The sequence below is a fragment of the Oryx dammah genome, unplaced genomic scaffold (assembly GCF_014754425.2).
Source record: "Oryx dammah isolate SB20612 unplaced genomic scaffold, SCBI_Odam_1.1 HiC_scaffold_25, whole genome shotgun sequence".
In the NCBI taxonomy this organism is placed as follows: domain Eukaryota; kingdom Metazoa; phylum Chordata; class Mammalia; order Artiodactyla; family Bovidae; genus Oryx; species Oryx dammah.
The window spans coordinates 39,045,755-39,062,523 of NW_024070209.1; positions in this window are offsets into that span (position 1 = coordinate 39,045,755).

The window sequence follows — 16,769 nt, forward strand, 5'->3', positions numbered from 1 at the left end:
TATTTTTTTCTCTCTGTGTAGTTGTTTATTTCCTAAACTTTGTTTCAAACTTAATATATTTTCCATTATCAAAAACTCTATGAACAATAAATACTGGCAAGGCTGCTGAGAAAAGAAAACCTTTCTGCTTTGTTAGTGCAGATGTAAGCTGGTACAACCATTATAGAAACCAGTACGGAGGTTCTTTAAAAAAACTAAAAATAGGAATCACAAAATGATCTACAAATCCCACTCCTGAGCATATGAAAGTGAAAGTTGCTGAGTCATGTGCCACTTTTTGCGACCCCACGGACTATACATTCCATAGAATTCTCCAGGCCAGAATACTGGAGTGGGTAGCCTTTCCCTTTTACAGGGGATCTTCTCAACCCAGTGATCGAACCCAGGTCTCTCACATTGCAGGCGGATTCTTTACCAGCTGAGTCACTCAGGAGGCCCAAGAATACTGGAGTGGGTGGCCTACCCAGATAAAACTCTAATTCCAAAAGATACATGCTCCCCAATGTTTATAACAACACTATTTACAATAGCCAAGACATGGAGGCAACCTAAATGTCCATCAACGATGAATGGGTAAATAAAACGTGGTACTTATATACAATAGAATATAATTCAGCCATTAGAAGAATGAATTAATGCCGTTTAATGGATGGCCATTTAATGCCAGTGAATGGACCTAGAGATTATCTTAACACTAAGTAAAGTAAGTCAGACAGAGAAATACAGCTACCATATGATATCGCTTATATGTAGAATCTAAAAAGAAATGATAAAGAGGAACTGACAGAATAGAAACAGAGTCACAAATGTTGAAAACAAACATGGTTACCAGGGGAAAAGGGGAGTGGAGAATAAATTGGGAGACTGGGATTGATATGTACACACTACCATATATAAAATAGGTAACTAACAATGATTTAGTGTACAACAGAGGGAACTCTATTCAATACTCTGTAATGATCTATATGGAAAAAGAATATAAAAGAAAGTGGATATATGTATATGTATAAGTGACTCACTTTGCTGCAGAGCAGAAACTGATACAACATTGTAAATCAACTCTACTCCAATAAAATTTTTTAAAAAAGAAATAATCAAACTCATTAGAGAAAATAGATTCATAAAAAAAGCTAATTTAATATATTTTATCTCCTTTTCTTTTTTTAAAGACCCAAGTCCTGAATTAATTTACAGACTCTATTTTGTTGTATATAAATTGATGCTTTCATTTTGTTAAATCATTTCTTCTACTTTCCTTAGTTTCCACTGTTGATTTGAATGATTTATTAATCTTAGTAATCTTTCTTATTTAAGACTTCAAGGCTATGAGAATTGTGCTGTAGTTAACAGTAGATATAGCCCATTTGTTCTGAGGCTTATTGTTTTTATTTTCATATTTTATGGATATTGCACAATCAAATTTTGAATTTTCTTTTTTTACCAATGAGTTACTTAACAGAAGTTTGTTATCAAAGTCATCTGTCTTATTTTGTTGGTTTGATTTTATATTCTGGGATGATTGTACTAGATTTAATTTAAATATATCACAGATATCCAAACCAAATCAAACTCTTGTTGAACCATTACTGAATTTCAGATAGCCACTGGCAAACCTTGGAAGTGGAAGATTTCTATTCTGCAAAATGAAAATTATAATACTGACCTCATTGGTATTCTGTATAGAACTTATCTAAAACTAAAGCCCCACAGATAATGCTTCACATCCATCTATCATAATTAACTTTTCTCCACAGCACTTTTTAACACCTAAAATTTATATATTTTTCTTTTGTTTGCTTGTTTTGTGTCTCTCTTAACAATAATAGAAGCTCTATTGAATTTAAGAACAAAACTCAAATATTTATACTTCTTACTTAAATTTAATATCATTTTGTCAGATGTGTCAAAATATAGGTATTTTATGAGGACTGCATTAGTTACATACCTTATTTAGGATTTACAATCTTTGAAATCTAAATTATGCATAGCAGATATCCAATGTGTATTTATAAATATATTTCTTTAATGAAATATATGAGAAGTATCAGAAAGACCTATTATGAAGACATAGCTTGCTGCTCACCTACTCAGATACACAGTCTATTAGTGCACAACTTGCTCTAAATCTGTTCATCTCATAAATCACTTGGTGAAGAGCAGTAGCTCAACATATGTTGGTTTCCTCTCTGTCAGTCAAAGGAACAGAAATGGCCTCAAGAGGCTCCCATCTCTTAAACATAGAGTTTTATGTTTATATGCTCATTATCAGAATGGAGGGAATACACAGAATTTTTGTTTTTTAAACAGAAAATTCTAAATAGTCAAATTTTGTTTTGACCTTGAGTAAGTCCTTTATCAGTTCAGTTCAGTCGCTCAGTCGTGTCTGACTCTTTGCAACCCCATGAATCGCAGCACGCCAGGCCTCCCTGTCCATCACCACCTGCTGGAGCTCACTCAGACTCACATCCACCGAGTCAGTGATGCCATCCAGCCATCACATCCTCTGTCGTCCCCTTTCCTCCTGCCCCCAATCCCTCCCAGCATCAAAGTTTTTCCAATGAGTCAAATCTTCATATGAGGTGGCCAAAGTACTGGAGTTTCATGTTTAGCATCATTCCCTCCAAAGAAATCCCAGGGTTGATCTCCTTCAGAATGGACTGGTTGGATTTCCTTGCAGTCTAAGGAACTCTCAAGATTGAGTCTTCTCCAACAACACAGTTCAAAAGCATCAATACTTCAGCGCTCGGCCTTCTTTGCAGTCCAACTCTCACATCCATACATGACCACAGGAAAAACCATAGCCTTGACTAGACGGACCTTTGTTAGAAAAGTAATGTCTCTGCTTTTGAATGTGCTATCTATGTTGGTCATAACTTTTCTTCCAAGGAGTAAGCGTCTTTTAATTTCATGGCTTCAGTCACCATCTGCAGTGATTTTGGAGCCCCCCAAAATAAAGTCTGACACTGTTTCCACTGTTTCCCCATCTATTTCCCATGAAGTGATGGGACCGGATGCCATGATCTTCGTTTTCTAAATGTTGAGCTTTAAGCCAACTTTTTCACTCTCCACTTTTACTTTCATCAAGAGGCTTTTTAGCTCCTCTTCACTTTCTGCCATAAGTGTGGTGTCATCTGCATATCTGAGGTTATTGATATTTCTCCTGGTAATCTTGATTCCAGCTTGTGTTTCTTCCAGCCCAGTGTTTCTCATGATGTACTCTGCATAGAAGTTAAATAAGCAGGGTGACAATATATAGCCTTGACGTCCTCCTTTTCCTATTTGGAACCAGTCTCTTGTTCCATGTCCACTTCTAACTGTTGCTTCCTGACCTGCATATAGGTTTCTCAAGAGGCAGGTCAGGTGGTCTGGTATTCCCATCTCTTTCAGAATTTTCCACAGTTGATTGTGATACACACAGTCAAAGGCTTTGGCATAGTCAATAAAGCAGAAATAGATGTTTTTCTGGAACTCTCTTCTTTTTTCCATGATCCAGCAGATGTTGGCAATTTGATCTCTGGTTCCTCTGCCTTTTCTAAAACCAGCTTGAACACCTGGAACTTCACGGATCACGTATTGCTGAAGCCTGGCTTGGAGAATTTTGAGCATTACTTTACTAGCATGTGAGATGAGTGCAATTGCACGGTAGTTTGAGCATTCTTTGGCATTTCCTTTCTTTGGGATTGGAATGAAAACTGACCTTTTCCAGTCCTGTGGCCACTGCTGAGTTTTCCAAACTTGGTGGCATATTGAGTGCAGCACTTTCACAGCATCATCTTTCAGGATTTGAAATAGCTCAACTGGAATTCCATTACCTCCACTAGCTTTGTTCGTAGTGATGCTTTCTAAGGCCCACTTGACTTCACATTCCAGGTGTCTGGCTCTAGATGAGTGATCACACCATCGTGATTATCTGGGTCATGAAGATCTTTTTTGTACAGTTCTTCCATGAATTCTTGCCACCTCTTCTTATAAAGTCCTTTCTAGAGCCATATATATGTATCTATATATATATCTTTATAGAGCCATATATATATATTTATATATATATAACTCGTCAAACCAATCAAGTCAATCAGATCAAGTTTCGTTACCTTGTCATTTCACTTAAGTAAATGGAAAGTCAGTGAGATGACTAAATTTTATCATGAATGAAATAGCATATATAATGGTAACTTGCTTCTAACTGTGATTATTGCAATTGTGTAGGTGAGCTCAAGCTAAATTTCTCTGGATTCATTTAATTTGAAGTGAATAATACTATACAAGGCTAATGTAAAATCAATACTTAGGGATCTGAGTGATACTGATTGGCTTCTCAGATATGTATTTAAGCCAAGGTTTCTGAATCTAGGCTCCCAATCTCATCAGCCCCTCTGCAGGTAGTCATATTCTGTGGAGCTGATCCATAATAACCAAACACAGAAAGCAACCCTGGTAATAGGGGGAAAATATATTCACTTTGGATAGGATTGCACTATTTCAAAAACACAGTGGCTGCAAACCAAAAACATTCATGCTCTTCAATAATATGTTTCTTCTGAGTTCAAGAAACTGGTTCTTATAGAATCCATATGCATGTTTTATTGTTCATTTACTGTTTATTAGATTGAGAAACATCATGCTTTCTCATTAGATTTAGGAGATACCTCTGCAGTACACATTAACAAAATATCTCTTGAAGTGACCTGCTTCAAGTTTACTTATCTATCCATTTATCTTTCCTTCATTTTTTTCCTTATTTTTTCTGTTCATTCACTCACTGAAGAATAACTATCTGCTGCATGACAGAACTTATGCCAGGCACTGATGAAACAGTAGTAAAGCACAGTCCCTGCTTTAAGAAGGTCACAGTCTGGAGGGGAAGACAGAGATATAAAAAGATAATTTACAATATGGTGTGACAAATGCTTTGACAGGGTGCTACAGAGCATATTGTAGCTGTGTCATTTAATCAGTTTTTTTTTTTTTTAATTCCATTTTGCTTCAGTTGAAGTGGAAGTCTTTCTAGGGGAAGAGGTCAAGGTTAAAACCATCTGAACACTAACTGTACCATGCACTTTTAGGGGCAAGAAGAACTATTACCCACCAAACTTTATATTCAGCTACAGGAATCATTTTCACCTTGGCAAAATAATAATAATAACCTAAAGGTAAAAGTAGAACTCAAAGCATATGAGTAGAACTCATATCCAATAGGCTGTATTTCCAGGTTCCTGTTACCCAACTGGAAATCACCACCATCTCTGATAACTTAGCACTAGTATTCACATTTCATGATGAAAATCAACATTACCTTGTCTGGTCAGTTGTCTACCCATCAATTGTCTAGTCCAGTTGCCTTTAACACCAAATGCTGGCAATACTCTAAGACCTCAATATCAAAGATTGAGGAGCTATCCAAATTCTCCATGACTCCTCTTATATACTATATGACAAACTAGGAAAAATGTGAGGGCAAAATATTAAAGAAGTGATTTTGAAAAGGCCAATACTTGGTGCCATACACGGCAGCAGACTTTAACTTACCCTGAAGGCCAATGTTCACAGTCTGCCCAGGCAAAGCAAGCAACCGAATAGTAGAGTAAGGACTTCAAAGGCAAGGTGCAATGAAAGAGTAAAACTCATTTTGTATCTGAGAATGTATCTGCGCTGAAAACTAAACTTCTGCCTATCTTTTTGACTTTGACATAAAAGATCAGGCTCGTTTGAAAAGGTGTTGTTCTACCAAGTTTCTTACCAGGGTCAGCATTTTGAAATTGCTCTCCGAAGAGAGCAAGTGTGATGTATTGTAGAACACAAACATTTTAAATTTCCTTTTGGAAGTAACCTTTTTTTTTCCCTTCAGTGTAGTTGGGAATTATGCCCCATTATTGTTCAATAACCACTAAAAGGAACAGAGCAGCAATAATTCCTTTGAATTTTAAAGCTTCAAAGTAAAATTTCTTCCTATCATCTTTAGATACTTACTTCCTCATCAGCAGACCGTGTCCTCATTCTAAAATATCGCCTTTGTAAGCATAAAAGTTCCCAAAGGAGAGTATCAATGGTTATTGACTTCAAACCACTGACACAGCTAATGACATTCATCTGTTAAGAAAGAAAGGTTGAGAGACTGACACAAGGTCAGTTTCTTTTCAAAACTTATGTATGCACCCTATCTATTCACTTCTATTTACCTCCGAGAGATTGACTAGCATTCTTTCTCATAAATTCTCAACAATAATTAGAAAACTAAATTATTTCCCATTTTGTGTCATTTTAAGAATTATGAATTTAAGAAAACAATATGCGTTTTATGAAAAGATAGAAAAACATTGTTCCTAGTTACTTAAACTTGGCCATATCATTCAAGTTTAAATAACCCTTACTATTCTTTGAAGATTAAAATGCAAAATAAGAAGTGTGAATATACACTAAAAATGGAAATTGTTTATCTTCAAAAGACTAATTTTAAAACTATCTTAATGAATTCTAGGAGGATTAAAGCACAGAGCTCTCTGTGCAGCTGCATTAACTCTTCCTAGACACTTGTTCCCATTAAAGCTATTCATCTAAATAGCCATATTTGTCTGAAATTGAAATATTTTGAACAAAAAAAGAAAAATTTTTGCAGATACATTTTTAAGATTCTTCATATATTAAAGATATACCTTTTTTTCCTTTTCAAAATTCATCTTTTTGATAAACTAGGTTGATGGATATTCTCTGAAATGAAGTATTTAATGGAGGCAATCATTTAAAGATTTTAAAACATGAGACTATTAGTTTCTTGAGGGCAGGAATCTTGTCTTAGTCCTTGTCTGCTAGTCCTTAATCTAGCATGGTTCCTGACACATATAGGATGCTTAATAAATGTCATGTACGTGGCTCAAAATAATTTTCTTTTTGTCCACTGTTAATAATAGCTGATGATTTTTGAGTGCTTGTTATGTACTGGCACTATTATCACTTAATATAAACTATTTTAATCTTCACAACAGTCCTATGACATCTGGACCATTATCTCCATTTTATAGATGGGAAAACTAAAGTGGAGACAAGTTAGATAACTTGCCCAAGATGTACAACTACTGTACAGTAGACCCAGGATTCAAACTAGGTAAACTATCCCCAGTCCTCCTATATAATCAAGACACTACATTATTTTCAGTAGTAGCCAGTTACCCACTAAAAAGATTTCATGTGTGTCTAGTTGGCGCCCCACTGCCTGAACCTGGTAGGCTGAAGTCCATGGGGTCGCTACGAGTTGGACACAACTGAGCGACTTCCTTTTCACTTTTCACTTTCATGCTTTGGAGAAGGAAATGGCAACCCACTCCAGTGTTCTTGCCTGGAGAATCCCAGGGACGGGGGAGCCTGGTGGGCTGCCGTCTATGCGGTCGCACAGAGTCGGACACGACTGAAGTGACTTAGCAGCAGCAGCAGTAGTTTGTTCTGGTGGTCTTAAAATAATTTTAAAATAAGACGTTGCATATCGTAAAGCTAGTTTAATATAGATAAAATATTTTTAAAATAAATAAAATTGTAAAACAGTCGAAAAGTTATTCTAAAGTTACAACAAAATATTTGAATAGTTTTTTTTTTAATGTATTTACTAACTTGTTACTTTATTGTATTTACTAAATTGTTACTTTTGTTCTAGAAGTAATCAGGTTATTTGGCTTAACTAAATTGTACTAGAAGTAATCAGGTTATTTGGCTTAACTAAATTGTTTCTGAAGGCAAAAAAAAAGTAGAATGCACTGTAGGATTGATAAAATAAAATATACTGAAATGTATAGTGCAGAGGTTTTGACTTGAACTACATGAATTCAGTCCACTAACTCACTTAATACACAGACAGCTAAAATTAAGATGTTATGTGTAGAAAGTGCCAGGAACAAGATGGTTCCTTCCAATGTACAGGTTCATAATGACCAGTAGAGGGAGGTCACTGAAGGTGTTACATGACTAGACTGGATTTTAGACTAGACCTACCCTTTTCTCCATTCAGGCTTCAGGTCCTACTGGTTGATTTTCATGAGGTGAAGAGTGCCCATAAAATGGTAACTTTTGACTCATGAGAGCCTGAAGGAGAATGAGAAACAAAAGAGATCTTGAGCCACCTTGATCCTAACATGTTTCAAGAAAAGTACTTGAACCAAATGCAAGCAGGAGCTTTCTCTCCATTTATCTGATAAGCTCACAATGGCATTGACTTTTCTGATGATCTCTGGATTTTCAGATTTTGAGTATTACATATTTAATACCCAGGGCAAGAACCTTAGAATGGAGAAGCAGCAGCAGAAGATACTGTGGGTAATATTAGATATAAATGTTTATGGAACACTTAACATGTCAGGCACTCTCCAACTACCCCAAATGTGTTAGGTCTTAAAACAATCTCCACTTCCCAGTTAACAAGCTAAAGTTTAAGAAAGTTAATCAACTTGCCCAAGATCATATGGCTAAATACTAGCATTTCAAACCCAGGTAGCCTTAGCTTCAGAGCCTACTCTCTTAAAACCAAGAAACCTGGTGGAGACGTGGATCTCTAGGGGAACACAAGCTTTATGAACCCATATGAGAATACTCCCTGGGAATTCTCAAGAATATTTTAATGGGTACTGGAGTGGCAGTGGTAAGGAGATTTTCTAAAATGCTGAGATCCTGCTTGAGTGGGGAAGACAACATCTAGGAAGAAATTGAGAATAAATTCTAATGTAAACTCCGTATTTCCACATAGTGATGAGCCCTGAGGGTACCTGGGCAATACATGATTTCATGTATTTTATATTTAGGGATAAAAGCATTTGAGGGTTAGCAGAAGTTAGTCAATACTGTTGTACATGTATAAAGTTTCAGTTCTGAAGTAATGAGCTAGCTAAAAAACTGAACAATATGATTCATCTAAACCAAGGATCTGGGTTGGAAAAAGGGAACCAAATGCTTATTCAATAAGGCATTTGTACAAATATAATAAGAAAATCAAACATAGAATGCCCAGTGAAATTCAGTTAGCCATTGACATGAAAGGAATTAAAGGCAATTCCCTGTAAATCTGATGAGATTGTGCTCAAAAAGTCATTTTTCACTTGGGACCCATGCCCCTTAGAGAAAATGTTAAAAATGGTGGTTGGACATTGGCCAGACCATCTATAGAAATCTATTTAACTTATAAAATACACAAAATACAGTTTAAGATGCATTTTGAGGCCCACTGCCATACACAACAATTTTTCTTTTCCCTTAAATCATATTTGGAACAAGGCAGAACTTAAGTAAGTATAAATAAGAGAAAATGCATTTGAAAAATCCAACTTAACCATGGCCCAAAGACACATCTTATCCATCTTTTCAGCAGTGAGTATGGAGATTCTGGCATATGGGAGGGCAGATGAGCTTGTCGGATAATGACCAAGGGGAAAGTGAATTCTTTTCCCTTTGTGTATTAAAAAGAAGAAAACAGCCTGTTTAACCAAGTTCCACAGCCAAATTTTAAGATTTCTGTAATAAAAATATAGATTTGGAGAGAGGTAGATTTTCAATGACAGAATATGAGCACATGGATCAAACTGGCTTTAAGTCATATACTTCTGGACCTTTCAGTTCTGTGACAGTAAATGAAATACCTGGTATTGTTTATGGGTTTGCTTTAAGGCATTTAATTTTCAGTTGAAAGGTTCCCAACTAATTAATACATGAGACTCTCAAGGTGTTAAGACACTGTGTGGGAGCTTGTGATGGGGTGAAGGAAAGGGATGGTTTGGGAAGAGAGAACAGGATGACAGGTGTTAATCCAGCCTTCAAATGATATATGGAGGTAGGTCAGAGGAACAAACAGGAACTAGGGAAAGTTGCACACAGTGGCACATGCATTCTTTCTTCACTTTTCTCTTTTTTACCACTGGGGCATTCCAGGAGAAATGGCATTGGAAAGAAGGGAGCCTAGGACTAGCTCAGCAGTCAGTCAGTATGCTGTGCATTGCGGCCAAGTTGCTTTAGTCGTGTCCAGCTCTCTGCGACCCCATGGACTATATAGCCCACCAGGCTCCTCTCTCCATGGGATTCTCCAGGCAAGAATATTGGAGTGGGTTGCTGTGCCCTCCTCCAGGGGATCTTCCCAACCCAGGGATCAAACCTGTGTCTCTTGCTCCTCCTGCATTGCAAGTGAATTCTTTACTGTTGAGCCACAAGGGAAGCCCCAGCATGCTGTAGGGGGTGGTTAATTGGTGTTTCTCCAAACATCAGGATAAAGTATATAGCTACAGTAGTAAAGTGGATGAAGCCTGGTAAGAAAAGTCCTTTTCATTTACATTCTTTGCAAATATTTTTTGTTACAGGGGTGCACAGATACTAATTATTAAAAAGATGAAAATTTGTCTAGGATGACTTAAATAATTAAAGACAGAACAACAGAATCTCAAGATCTGATTTTCAGAATTTGCAGCATTCTAACTAGATAGCTATATCTGTTGTCATTGACACAGTCCAAAAGTCCTGAGAAAACATTTGAATTTCACAGAGAAGAACTCTGATTTTCCAAAACTCTAGAAAGCAAATAAAGGTTATGTCACACATTTATCCAACAGGAAGTCATTCACTATCAGCATGGAAGAAAATAAGTCAATAGCAAAGATTAATTAAATTTGTTGCACTAGGAACAATCATTGGGGAAGCATTTTCCAGCTACAACAAAGCACCCTGGGGGTAGGTAGGGAAATTGCTCTATAAAGTAGACTTAAAATCATCCAGTAAAGAACAAAAATTTAAGGAAAGATGGAAAATTATCAAGGACCTCTGTAATGATGGCCCAAGATAAAATAGTAATAAAATAGACAGTCAATGGCCTTTGTGTGTGCATAGTCATGTCCAACTCTTTGCCACCTCGTTGACTGTAGCCCACCAGGCTCCATTGTTCATGGGATTTCCCAGGCAACAATACTGGAGTGGGTTGCCATTTCCTCCTCAAAGGCATCTTCCCAACCCAGGGGTTGAACCCACATCTTTTGCATTGCAAGCAGATTCTTTACCACTGAGCCACCTTGGAAACCAATAAAATAGTACTCACAGACAAATAAGAAAGGAGTAATCTAAATAATCAGAGGAGCCTTCACATTAAAATATTCTATGAAGGGATTTTCCAAAACCAGAGAAAGATATTCAAGAGGAGAACCCACAATATATTTTTTATGCATACAGATGAATCAGGGAGAAAAAAAATAATTCTCAGTATTGAATTTCATAGACTTACCATCTTACTGAATTTACTAATAAGATTTTACTTTTTTAGTAATAATGGGAGTCTTCTGACATTACAAATTAAATCTCCTCAATATGAGGACATTGCAGCACTTTTAAAAGGGAACATGTGATATTTATGAAGATGAAAAGTCCATGTGCCTCTGTGTTTAAGTGCTAATTTGATTTGGGAAGCTTTTATGCACTTAATAATTACCCCCTTTCTCCTTGTTAATTGGTTCCCTACCCCCATCAGCACCTTCCAGCAGTGGAGTAAAATGAATTTCTTTAGCACTATGTTAAGAATTGTTAACACCTCCTGTGAAGTTATTCTGTCCTTCACAATAGGAGCAGCTGGAGGAAGGTCTAACTTTGGCACTCGTTGGGCGGTAAGAAAGAACCCCTGGATTAAAAGCAAATGACACTTTATTAAATTTCAGGCATGGTTTTGAATTAAATAAAATCTAACAACTAAACTTACTACACAGATAACTAAAATCTCAGGAAGAGGGCAAAGTATTTGTCAACTGAAAAGAAATAAAAAAGATGAACTCAAAGTTGTGTATTTTTGCATGTTTAGAAGCTCAGTGGTGTCTGACTCTTTGTGACCTTATGGACTGTAGCTTCCTAGGGGGCACTAGTGGTAAAGAACCTGCTTGCCAATGCAGGAGACATACAAGATGCAGGTTTGATCCCTGGGTTGGGAAGATCTCCTGGAGGAGGGCATGACAACCTATTTCAGTATTCTTGCCTGGAGAATCCCATGGACAGAGAAGCCTGGTGGGCTACTGTCCATGGTGTAGCAAAGAGTTAAACATGACTGAAATGACTTAGCACACATACACACTTGCACGAACTATATCCAGCCAGACCTCTGTCCATGGGATTCTTCACACAAGAAACTGGAGTGGGTAGACATTTCCTTCTCCAGGGGATCTTCCTGACCCAGGGATCAAACCTGTCCCCTGCATTGCAGGCAGATTCTTTACTGTCTGAGTCACCAGGGAAGCCCAAATTCAAGGTCAAAGATAATTCCAAAGACTATATTTTTACCACCCTAAAGGTTGATAATCAAAACATTTTAAAACTAGTATAGATGATGTCAGCAAGGTGGCAGAATAGGAGTTTTACACTGTCATCTCCCCACAGTGCACCAATTTTGACAACTATTCCCAAATGAGAGTACTGTGGGAGTCCAGTAGGTCAGCAGAAAAGTTTCAGCATATCAATGAAACAAAAAAAGCACAGAAGAGACTCATTGAAGGGGGTAAGATGACAGCTTTGGTGGAGGGAGGAGGATGGGAGGGAAGGGTAAGCAGATTGTAGAGGTAGTTGTGGATGCTTTGGGCACTGGCTGTGCTGTGCATGAGCAGACTCTGGTGGTGGCTGGGGCTGGCTGGGCAGTGCAACCTTTTGGAACAACATACAATATCTCAGCATGGCATCCCAGTATGACTGGAGATCTGATGAAGAAATCAAAGATGATGCAAACAGATGGAGAGATATACCACGTTCTTGGACTGGAAGAATCAGTACCGTCAAAATGACTATACTATCCAAAGAAATCTACAGATTCAATGCAGTCATTCAAATTACCAGGAGTATTTTTCACAGAATCCGAACAAAACAATTTACAATTTCAATGGAAACACAAAAGACCCAGAATAGCCAAGGTGATCTTGAGAAAGAAAAACAGAGCTGGAAGAATCAAGCTCCCTGACTTCAAATTATAATACAAGCTACAGTCAAAACACTATGATACTGGAACAAAAACAGAAATATAGATCAATGGAATAGGATAGGAAGTCCAGAGATAAACCTGTGTTTATCTCTGTGTATTATATTTGGTGTGCAACAAATATACTAAAAGATAGTCTCTTTAATAAGTGGTCTTGGGAAAACTGGACAGCTATAAGTAAAAGAATGAAATTAGAACATTCTGTAATACCACACACAAAAAATAAACTCAAAATGTATTAAAGATCTAAATGTGCGTGAAAGTCACTCAGTCATGTTCAACTCTTTGTGACCCCATGAACTATACACTCCATGGAATTCTCTGAGTCAGAACACTGGAGTGGGTAGCCTTTCCCTTCTCCAAGGGATCTTCCCAACCCAGGGATCCCACATTGCAAGTGGATTCTTTACCAGCTGAGTCACAAGGGAAGCCCAAGAATACTGGAGTGGGTAGCTTATCCCTTCTCCAGGGAATATTTCCAACCCAGGAATTGAACCAAGGTCTCCTGCATTGCAAGTGTATTCTTTACCAACTGAGCTATCAGGGAAGCCCAAAGACCAATATGTAAGACTGGATAATGTAAAAGTCTTGGAGAAAAACATAGGCATAACACTCTCTGACATAAATCATAGCAAGAATTTATTTGATCTGCCTTGGAGAGTAATGAAAATAAAAACAAAAAGAAAATTTTAAAAATGGGACCTAAATAAAACTTTAAAACTTTTGCAGCACAAAGGAAATCATCAAAAAAAAAAAAAAAAGGAAAGAAAGAAAGAAAAGAAAGCCCACAGAATAGGAGAAAATTTTTCTAAACTAATTGATCAACAAGGAATTAGTCTTCAAAATATACAACAACTGATATAGCTCAATATAAAAATAATACACCCGTGGTGGATTCATGTCAATGTATGGCAAAACCAATACAGAATTGTAAAGTAAAATAAAAAACAAATTAAAAAAAATAAAAGAAAAAAATAAAAAACAAATAAAAAAGTGGATGGAAGATCTGAATAGACACCTCTCCAAAGAAGACATACAGATGGCCAAGAAAGATATTCAACATTGCTAATTACTAGAGAAATACAAATCAAAAGCATACGATGAGGTATCACCTCACATCAGTCAGAATGGCCATCATTAAACAATCTACAAATAACAAAAGCTGGAGAGGGTGTGGAGAAAAGAAAACCCTCCTACATTGTTGGCCAGAGTATAAATTGGTACAGCCACTACAGAGAACAGTATGGAGGCTCCTTTAAAAACTAAAAATAGAGCTACCATATGATCCAGCATATGATCTGAGAAGGCTTTACAAATAGTGGAAGAATGAAGACAAGTGAAAAGCAAGGGAGAGAGGGAATACATCCAATTAAATGCAGAGTTTCAAAAAATAGTTAGAAGAGACAAGAAGGCCTTCAGTGAACAATGCTTTATAATATAAGAAAACAACAAAATGGGAAAGACTAGAGATCCCTTCAGGAAAACTGGAAACATCAAGGGAAAATCTCATCCAAAGATGGGCACAATAAAGGATAAAAATGGTAGAAACCCAGTAGACACTGAAGAGATCAAGAATAGATGGAAAGAATATATGGAAGAACTGTGTAAAAAAAGATATTAATGAACCAGATTACTATGGTGGTGTGGTTAGTCACCCAGAGCCAGATATTCTGGAGTGCAAAGTCAAGTGGACCTTAAGAAGCACTGCTCTTAATAAAGCTAGTGGATGTGATGAAATTCCAACAGAGCTATTCAGATCCCTAAAGAATGATGCCATCAAAGTCAGCAAATCTGGAAGACACAGCAGTGGCCACAGGCCTGGAAAAGGTCAATCCTCATCCCAATATCCAAGAAAAGTTAGTCACACAGTCATCCAACTCTTTGAGATACCATGGACTGTAGCCAACCCCACTCCTCTGTCCATGGAATTTTCCAGGCAAGAGTACTGGAGTGGATTGCCATTTCCTTCTCTGGGGGATCTCCCCTACCTGGGGACTGAACTGGGGTCTCCTACATTGCAGGCAGATTCTTTACAAACTGACCCACCAGGGAAGCGATCCCCAAGAAGGGTAATGCCAAAGAATGTGCTAACCATCGGGCAATTGCACTCATCTCCCATGCTAGTAAGGTCATGCTTAAATCTTACATGCTAGGCTTCAGCATATGAGAACCAAGAACTTCCAGATTCCATGGACTGGGGTTGCAAAGAGTCAGACATGACTAGATAACTGAATAACAACAGTGATCCAGCAATTCCACTCCTGGGCATATATCCAGAGAAAACCATAAATTGAAAGGATGCATGCACCTCAATGTTCATTGCAGTACTGTTTACAATAGCCAGAACATGGATGCAATCTAAATGTCCATTCATATAGGAATGGATAAAGATGTGGTATATAAATACCATGGGGTATTATTCAGCCATAAAAAAGAATTAAATAATGCCATTTGTTGCAACATTGATGTAACTGGAGATTGTTATACTGAGTGAAGTAAGTCAGAGAGAGAAAGACAAATATCATATGATATGGCTTTTATGTGGAATCTAAAACAATGATATGAATGAATCTATTTACAAAAGAGAAATTGAGTCACAGATTAGATATTAAATCTATAGTTAGCAAGAGGGGAAGGGGAGGTAAATTGAGAGGTTGAGATTCACATATACACACTAGTATATATTGTATAAAAGATAACTAATAATCTATTGGATAGCACAGGGAACTCTACTTGGTGCTTTGTAATGATCTATATGGGATGGAGTCTAGAAGACAGTAGGTGTATTTATATATATGGTTGATTCACTTTGCTGTACAGAAGAAACTAACATAACATTGCAAATCAAATATGCTCCAATAAAATCAATGAAAATAAATAAAACAAACAGGTTTATGTTACCTGCATTACCCCTACCCCAAGCTGGTACAGTTCAATGTCAACAGAGAACTTTCAGCCTTTAATACCTCCGATGCGGGAATGTGACAATACAGTGACTCAGTGCCTAGCTTCTCTAAGTTGTCTGGAACACTGGCTAAGAGATCCACCTCTTTCTCACTCCACCCAGAATACTGAGGGGCATCAGCATGAGCGAGTGGCTGTGAGAGGCTAGGATCAGAGAAGAGTAGCAAGGACTTATAGCAAGGAGGGCTTAGAAATCAACAAAGGACCAAGTATTCTACTAACTGTGGTAGTAGACTAACTGTGTAACTTCTTGACTCCATCAAGAAGCTTGCCCATGAGCTACAGCAGATGCCTTACTAGTGGACTGCAGAAATAATCTTTGATATTTAGAAAGGAATAATTTGTTGATCTTCTTTAGAAAATAATCTTGCAATGAACAATATGCCAACAAATCTGATAAATGAAATGGAAATTTTCTTTGAAAAACACCAGTCACCAAAACTAACTCAAGATGAAATATAAAATCTAAATAGATCTATAACAAAGAAAAAGATTAGATGTGTAATTATAAAAGTCACTACAAAGGAAAATACAGATCTGAAAGCTTCTTGGTGAATTCTAGCAACAATATAAAGAGGGATTAATGCTACTACTTTGCAAGCTCTTCAAAAAAACAGAAGAGGAAGGGATACTTTCCAATGCCTTACCAGAGGACAGAAGTTACCAAAACCAAACACACAGAATAAAAGAAAACAACAGACTGATAACTCAGGAAAACAGATGCAAAAATCTTCAACAAAATCACTAGCAAACAACCCAGAAACATAAAAAGGATGATGCACCATAACCAAATGAGTTTTATCCAAGAAATGCAAGGCTGATGCAGCATACAAAAATCAGTTAGTAT